We start from the raw sequence: 7575 nt of genomic DNA on the forward strand, positions 1-7575 counted from the left end.
GGCAGGCCCTACAAGGACAGGCTACGGGACCTGAACCTGTTCAGCCTCCACAAGAGAAGACTGAGGGGGGATCTAGTGGCCTGTTACAAACCAGTCAGAGGGGACCAGCATTGGGGGAGTCCCTGTTTCCCCGAGCACTACCAGGAGTGACTAGAAATAACAGGTTACAAGCTGGCAGAGGGAAAAATTCAGATTAGACATCTGGAGGTGCTACCTCACCTGTCAGGGCAGCTAGGATCTGGAACCAACTTCCACGCAAAGTGGTGCTGGCTCCTACCCTGGAGGTCTTTAAGACGAGGCTTGACAATCACCTTGCTGGGGTCGTTTGACCCCAGTACTCTTTCCTGCCATGGCAGAGGGTTGGACTTGATGATCTGCTCAGGCCCCTTCCAACGCTACTAACTATGAAACTAAATCTGTGGAATATAGAATGTGCTGTAAGAAGTCGCATATTAAGGGTTAATACCATTTCTTTCCTGCACAGTTCTGACTTGCCACTAGAGGGGTGGCAAGCAGGGGCAAAGGTAGAAGACAGTATACCTGAACTCTGTCCCCACTTGCAAGGAGGCAGTAGGTGGGTGCAGGTGGCAAAGGTGTATCCTGGGATGTTGGAGGATTGCAGATTGCTTGTTTTATCTCTGTGGAGCAAACTCAAGTTACCCTAACATGAGGTAGGTAACACAGCCCAGAACTAATCCTCGCCTGAAGGACACTCAAAAGGAACTTAGCACGAGTTTAACAAATTTGCATTTTAAGTACACTTAGTATGGCTTAAATGTAATGTGTAACTTCACCCTTAAGTTATTGGGCAGTCCTGGTGTTGCATGAATTGTTTCCAATGCTGTTGCACAGTAACCATAAGCTACTGTGCTGTAACTCATTGCTACTGTACAGTAGGTTTGGTGTCATGGTTCATGCCTGCCAACACTACCTCACCACAGTGTCACGTGTAGACATGCCCAACGACTTCAGTGGCAGTTAGGAATATTACATTTCCCAAAAAATCTGGGTTTGTCTTTTGCCTAAATTTTAATACTGCTACCACGCATCTCAAATGAGGTGCTGGAATTTATTTTTTTATTTATTTATTTTTAAATGAGAGTGCTTGTTCTGTATGAGACTGGAATTAAATCTCCAGTTCTTGTCATGTAACTTACTGAACTTGCTGTAATATGATGACAACTTGTTGTCACTACCAACAGACAGGACTACAGCCTGAGAATTCAAGAACAGTTTTCCTTCTGCCATCCACTAGAAATGAGTGGTAGGATATGGCAGAATAAAGCCAAGAAAATGTTGGATTTTAAACACTTTCAGATGTTGTGTTCAGGCTACAACGCACGCAGCACAATGGAAGCATCAAAAAGCAGGGGGAGGGGTGGGAAGAATGATCCTTGAAAGAATAATCAAGGATACATTTCTGTATTTAGGAAATAAGAGATTAAAAAGGCAGATGCGAGATCCTCCCTTAGGAGCTTTCTGCATAAAATGGTGCATTTTTAAAGAATTTCGTATGGGCTACATATAGCAAATGTCAGAAACTGTACTGGGCAAGCTGCTCTGAATGATCAGTATACCATTTGGAAGAAACCGCTACAAACAGTGTTTATTGAGAGATAGTTTTGGCACAATCAATTATTTGCTATTCAAAATACTTAAAAACATTTCAATACATTTCAAGTTTCAATAGCACCCTTATAAGATATGAAAAAAATTATCTCCGTTTTACATATGGCTAAACTGAGATTACAGAGAGTTTGAAGCAAGCATTAAGCAGAAGAGCCCAAAGTCCTTAAGTCTATCTTTTCTGATATTTCTATACTTAAGCACCTGTTTGATAATGAAGATTACTAAGCATCTATCTGATTCCCAGTTTTATCCTCATTTGCTTCCAGCTGGACATGGCCTACCATCTCAAATAAGTTTAGCTGCTTTTGGTAGAATCCATTATTATCTGTTCACAAGCAATAAAAGAGGTGTGTAAAGTACAGCATTCACTGTAGTAGCATTTTTGTAAGTGAGGAGCTATTGTTTCTATACATGAAAGTGTGTGTGAATCACAGCACCAGGCCAGCCTGCAACGACCCTAGCCAGAGACATACAGCATGATGTTCACCATGTAAACATGCAAAAATTGGAAGCAAGCAAGTCTCTGAGAGGAAAAAAGCTTGATGCCATTATACTACTGACCCCTCTACCAAGTGATAGTTATCTCATGTGAGCCTTGGGGATATAAAAACTGTTCAAGGAATGAAGAAGAAAAAAGAAAGCCAGATTACTGTAAAAAATAGAATAGATTAGTGAACACAAACAACAAGCAATAAAACAGAAATCAGAATAAGGTAACCACAATATACAACTAACTGTCTTAATTCAACAGATGAAAAGTGTCAGAAACATATACAAATTAATCTTACCTTTTCTCTCTCTGTTTCTCTTCCTAAGAAATAGCTGGCTGACTGCTAACATCTTTGATGACCGACAGAAATAGCTATCTTCTTCCAGCCTGACTGCTATCCAGACTGATGCCAGTCACTCCCTTCTTTCTATTTTCCTTTCTAAAAGTCCATAACTTTTTAAAAATGATTTAAAATCTCTCCCTTCCCAAAATTAGGGTGTGATATACAGTGGGGAAAATAATTATCTACTATTGCATCATACCAGTTTTTTAACAATATACCTAGCATTACCAGCATAGAGCATTAAGACTCAAATCCCCACAGCAACAACATGCTAACTACCCGCTTCCCCCAGACTTATGGAGCTGTGGGATGTCTGCCAGTGAAATACACAGAAATGTAAAAAAGGCTGCAGGAACATGAATACTAAAATAAAAATCACAAAGCTGAATGTTAGAATCATAAATGTTAGAGAGAAAAAAAAAAACAACAGCTAATCCATCTTTATACCAGCATATGAATGTTCTCTGCACGTTATTTAGCTTGTGCTCTATCTAGTCTGATTTATCTGTCCCCTCCAGAACCTGATACAAAGCTCACTGTATTCAGTGATGATTTTTCCACTTCAATGGATCAAGCCACAAGGCATGGGCATTCCACCACCTCTACAGTGAGAATATTCCATAATGGAGCTACTCAGATGCTTGCACTTAGACATGGGTTTTAAGTTGTTTGTTGAATGAGGACCTGTACTATATGAAGTTTTCTTCAGCCAAAAGTCCTTAACTTTACCCCTATACTCTCTTGTAGAGCCAGCATACATAATAATCCCACTACACTATTTGTGTAACTTCTCCTGCATCCACCTCTCTCTTGTTCTATTATAAACCTAATTTCACATTAATTTCCTTTCCACATTCCCACTCAGATCCTGGTTTGATTTTTATTCTCTCTCCAATCCCTGTCTTTTCCTTGTCATCATCGCTCTACCTTTTTTTTTCCCTCATGTTTGCTGCACTCTTATCACCTTCCAACTACTCCTTGTAAGTCTACAACAATACCCAATACTGAGGCCCTCATAACTTCCCTAGCATTACTGAAAAAGACCCTAGCTCCAAAACCACAATGCCTCAATCACCCTATCTAGTATTTAAGATGACAGTTATTACAATTTTAAAATAAGTAGAGAAAGAACTGTGAAGAAGAGATGTGTTCAATAAACTAGAGAAATGCAGGATGGCTAGAGAATTTGAGAGGAACAGTTGCAACTCTCATACCAACAAGAGTAAGACAATGGAGAGAGAGAAAAAAGAAGTCAGTGGCACCATAAGCACAGAATATGTACAGAGAAAGATAGTTAGCCAAGTTCAGGAATGGATTCAGATTTGGCAAAGGAGGGTAGAGGAACATCAAACCATATTGCACCCACAACTTCCAGCTTCTCACCCTCTAACCTGCCTCCTCACCCACTGGTGCCAGCAGACCAGCAGGGGGACCCTTCAGAACTCTTTAAAGTCCTGAATTAAATAAGAATTGCTTTCCTTTCCCTCCATGGCCAGAATCAGGTTCTCTCCCCTCCTTCTGCTGCTGCTTTCCCTGCTGTCCCAGGGTAGTGGAGACTTCAGAGCAACTCCTACCTGCCCCAGCCATGCTGTATAGCAGCTGGGCTCAGTTGGGAATGCAACAGGACATTGGGAGGAACAGGCTCAGGGAAAGAGACCCCCCCACCCCCATTGCCACTGTTGCTGCCATTCTTAAGCCCAGCCCCTGTACAGCCTGGCTGGAGCAGGCAGGAATGGCTCTAAAGCTTCTTTAGTCCCTCGGACATCAGGGAAAGCAGTAGTGGCAGGAGGAGGAAAGGAAACAGGGGAAGGGATATATGTCTGAGCATAGAGGGAAAGGGAAGGGAGCAGGGATTTTTACCTGCTGTGGGGATTTCTAAAAAGTACTGAGGCTCCTTAGTGTGGTCCAGTCTGAAAGGGAGTAACAGCTGCACCACTGCACCTCCTCCCCACCCTGCCAGTGTTAATTTAAAATCAGACACAAGGCAAGGTAGAGGTGCACCTTATAGATTAACTAAATCAGAGATTTCATAGACATTTGGGCTGGAAGGGACCCTGGAGGAGCATCAAGTCCAGCCCCCAGAGTTGCTCTGAAGCATCAACGATTTGTCACTGTGGGGCAGGCTACTGATTTTCTGGCAAGAGGGTTTATCCAGTGTGGGAATGTGTGTGAGATGCTTAAGCTTTTGTGAGCAACAGATCAGATCACACAAAGTGAACTGTGGCTCAGGAATGCTTATACATCTCTGACTGAGAACAGGGATAGAGGAAAGATATGCAATGGATAGCAGAGTTTGTTCACAGGTGAGCACTTGAGATTTGGTGATGCAATGGAGGAAGTATAATAGCCAAACTGAAAGAAGATACAGGTGTGTCTATGCAGTTTTAAAATACTAAAGCCCACATTTTTCAGGGGAAGAGAGAGGCATTAAGCAATAAGAAAAAATCTCTTTGGAAAGCATGAGAATCTGCGTGACAAACAGCAGAGTCACTGAGAGTAACAACCTATTGTAAAAACCACACTCTTTACGTTATGTACAAACACAGCCCAGTGCTTGGTGGCGAGTTCACATCAGTACTAAATGAGGGCCAAGCTGTGCTTCCTGAGTTATTGTCTCAGGCACAGAAGCAAGTTCCTTTAGATAAGGAAGTAGAGTCCCTATTTAAAAAGGAAACAAAGCAGTGCCATAGAATATTCTACAATAACATCTCTAAGCAAAGCTATAAAACTTTTGGATCAATCACCACAAACTACTCTAGTGTGAGTAGATTTCTATGTAAAGGAAGGGTTGATGAAGGCACTTCAGCAATAGGACACTAGTTGCTTTGGCAAAGCAACTTAATTACAGAACTGAATGCTCCAATAGGTTTTCCCTCCCTGACCTGATATGGTTTACCTAGTCCACATGATCAGGATCAGTTTTCTACCCTTTGGGTGCATCTACACGAGATGCTTATTGCAGTTGCCTAATTAGCTCCACAGTAAAGCATCATCATCCACACGAGCACTGCTACTAGGCCAGAGTAAACAAACTAACTCCACTGTAGGATCATATAGCCCGATGCAAGTACTATTTTATGGCAGAGTTATTTACTCTGCAGCAATACACATGCAGACTATGACCTGGGCTGGCTGGGGCCCTCAAGGTATTACAGTCAGGGCTGCTTGGCTAGCTCCCACTGTAGCACACTCATGCCCAACCAGCCCCTCTGCAGCACATTGAGTCAGGCAGGAGCAGCCTCAGGCTGGCAGGCTGACCCTCTAGGCCTTCTGCCAACCAGGGCTGCACCACTCTGGCTCAATATGCTGTGGCCCAGACACATGTGTAAATACTGCACCAGGGAGCAATAAACTCTGGTGCAAACTGTGCTGGAGTTCATTGAATTGAATTAATTTCATGTATTCAATGGCCTCAGTTTTTGTAACTGCAAGATGAACAAAATAATTCTGGAAAAGGTGTTCTTCTATATGAGTGAACATGCTAGGCAAATTTGTTTGCAATAACAACACACTTCTGAAGGATGCTCTTTTTTCTTTCTTTACTTGCCAAGATAAATACAAGAAAAAATGCTGACCAATCATGACCAGTCTCTCTTTGGCAGATTGATTCTACCTGACAATGAGTAGTCCAAAAGCTCTCAACCATTTACCGGCTTAAAAACAAAGTTAGCATGATTAACAGGCATTTAGACATTTGTAGCTGTTGAGGTCCATCTAGTACACACAAATACTGATAGGACCATTAGGCTTCAAATGTTTCCTTTTGGCCATTACAGTTTGTTGTATAAATGCATATTTAGGGAACTTTTTGAATTGCACTTTTTTTTTTTTTAAAACAGACACTAATGTATAGCATTGAAATATGCACTTAGAAGTCTACACTTACCATTGTGAATGCTTTATGTACCTGCCATTAGTGTCAATGGGAGTTAAGCAAGAGTGTTGAAATGAGAATAGATTCCTTGGGGATGTTTAAGTTATAATCTATAGTGTCACTTGAGTTGTTTATCCCCCTCACTAACTCTCCAAAGACTTTTACATTATGAATTCATGATCTTAGAATCCTATTAAGAAAGCTAACCCCATTTCAGTTATAGAAGCAGTAAAACATCAAAAACCATTAACTTTTTAAAATGGCAGTTTAGGGTTGGTGAAACAGATGAGGGAGAAATTGAAGTTCTCTATCCATAGACCACACATAACGCATTAGTAGCTTTGCAAGCTTCCCTGGACTGCCTTTGTGCCTCAAATCCTGTTCTGAGGAGACCATTTCAGTGAGAAAGATGGTTTAGACCCAATGTCCATTCACACCATGGCCTCTTTGTTTGTAACGGTAGCTAATTACCATATTTACTCAAATATAAAATGACCCTGAATATAAGAAAACCCGTCAATAATTAGCTTCTATATCTAGAAAAATTCTAAATGTTATAATTTCCCAGATATAGAATCCAATTATTGGAGGCTTGCCTTGAATCTGTCCTCCTCCCACTGCTGCAGCAGGGAAGATAAATCTGGGGGGGGCAGGTGACCCCCCTGGCCTTCTGTCCCCCCCATCTTCCCCTTGCAGCCCCTCACTCCCCTGTCAGGCCCTGCTTTCCTTGCTAACCCTGCTCATGATTGGAACCGCGTGTTCTTGTCAAATGTCCTGGGATCCTCCAAAATTTAAATACAGGTGACATGCAATAGAATCTGGTCCAGCTTCAATTCATGGACAGCACAGCCACACAAACCATACGCAACAGGCTGAGACGGGGGCAACAGAAGGACTCTCAGTAAACTGTTAAAGGCTCTGTTTGATCACGTTTGCCAGATGTCTGAGACTGATGAAGAAACAGGAATCATTGGAAATGGACAAAAAAGGCACAGTTCAGCTGTGGGAGTGAAGAGGAAGTTAAAAGAGCCCCCTGGCTCTTGGCTGCGGGGGCTGCCTGTCCCTTTTTCAGGCTCTGGAGCCCGGGAGCATGGCCACCTCCCCTTGCGAGGTCTGCGGCGCGCCAGCTGGAGGAGCTCCAGGCCATAGTCCAGAGACTGCGTGCCATCAGGGACTGTGAGCAGGAGACAGACTCTTACTGCCAGGCCCTTCTTCCCCGGGAGCTGCAGGGTAGAGCAC

At 42.6% G+C, this 7575-nt stretch overlaps 1 protein-coding gene across 6 annotated transcripts in view; it reads right to left on the bottom strand.

Moving 5' to 3' along the window:
* MPPED1 (metallophosphoesterase domain containing 1) overlaps window positions 1-7575 on the bottom strand; it is a 77096-nt gene that overhangs the window by 59477 nt on the left and 10044 nt on the right. The window contains exon 1 of one of the 6 annotated variants that reach the window (XM_019544337.1): window positions 2418-3876. The exons of the other annotated variants lie outside the window; for them this stretch is intronic. The gene's annotated coding sequence lies outside the window, so the exon portion shown is untranslated. Of the gene's footprint in view, window positions 1-2417; window positions 3877-7575 lie in introns of those variants that run through there. 6 annotated transcript variants of the gene reach the window in all.

The sequence above is a fragment of the Crocodylus porosus genome, unplaced genomic scaffold (genome assembly GCF_001723895.1).
Source record: "Crocodylus porosus isolate Cpor-Errol unplaced genomic scaffold, CroPor_comp1, whole genome shotgun sequence".
NCBI lineage: Eukaryota > Metazoa > Chordata > Crocodylia > Crocodylidae > Crocodylus > Crocodylus porosus.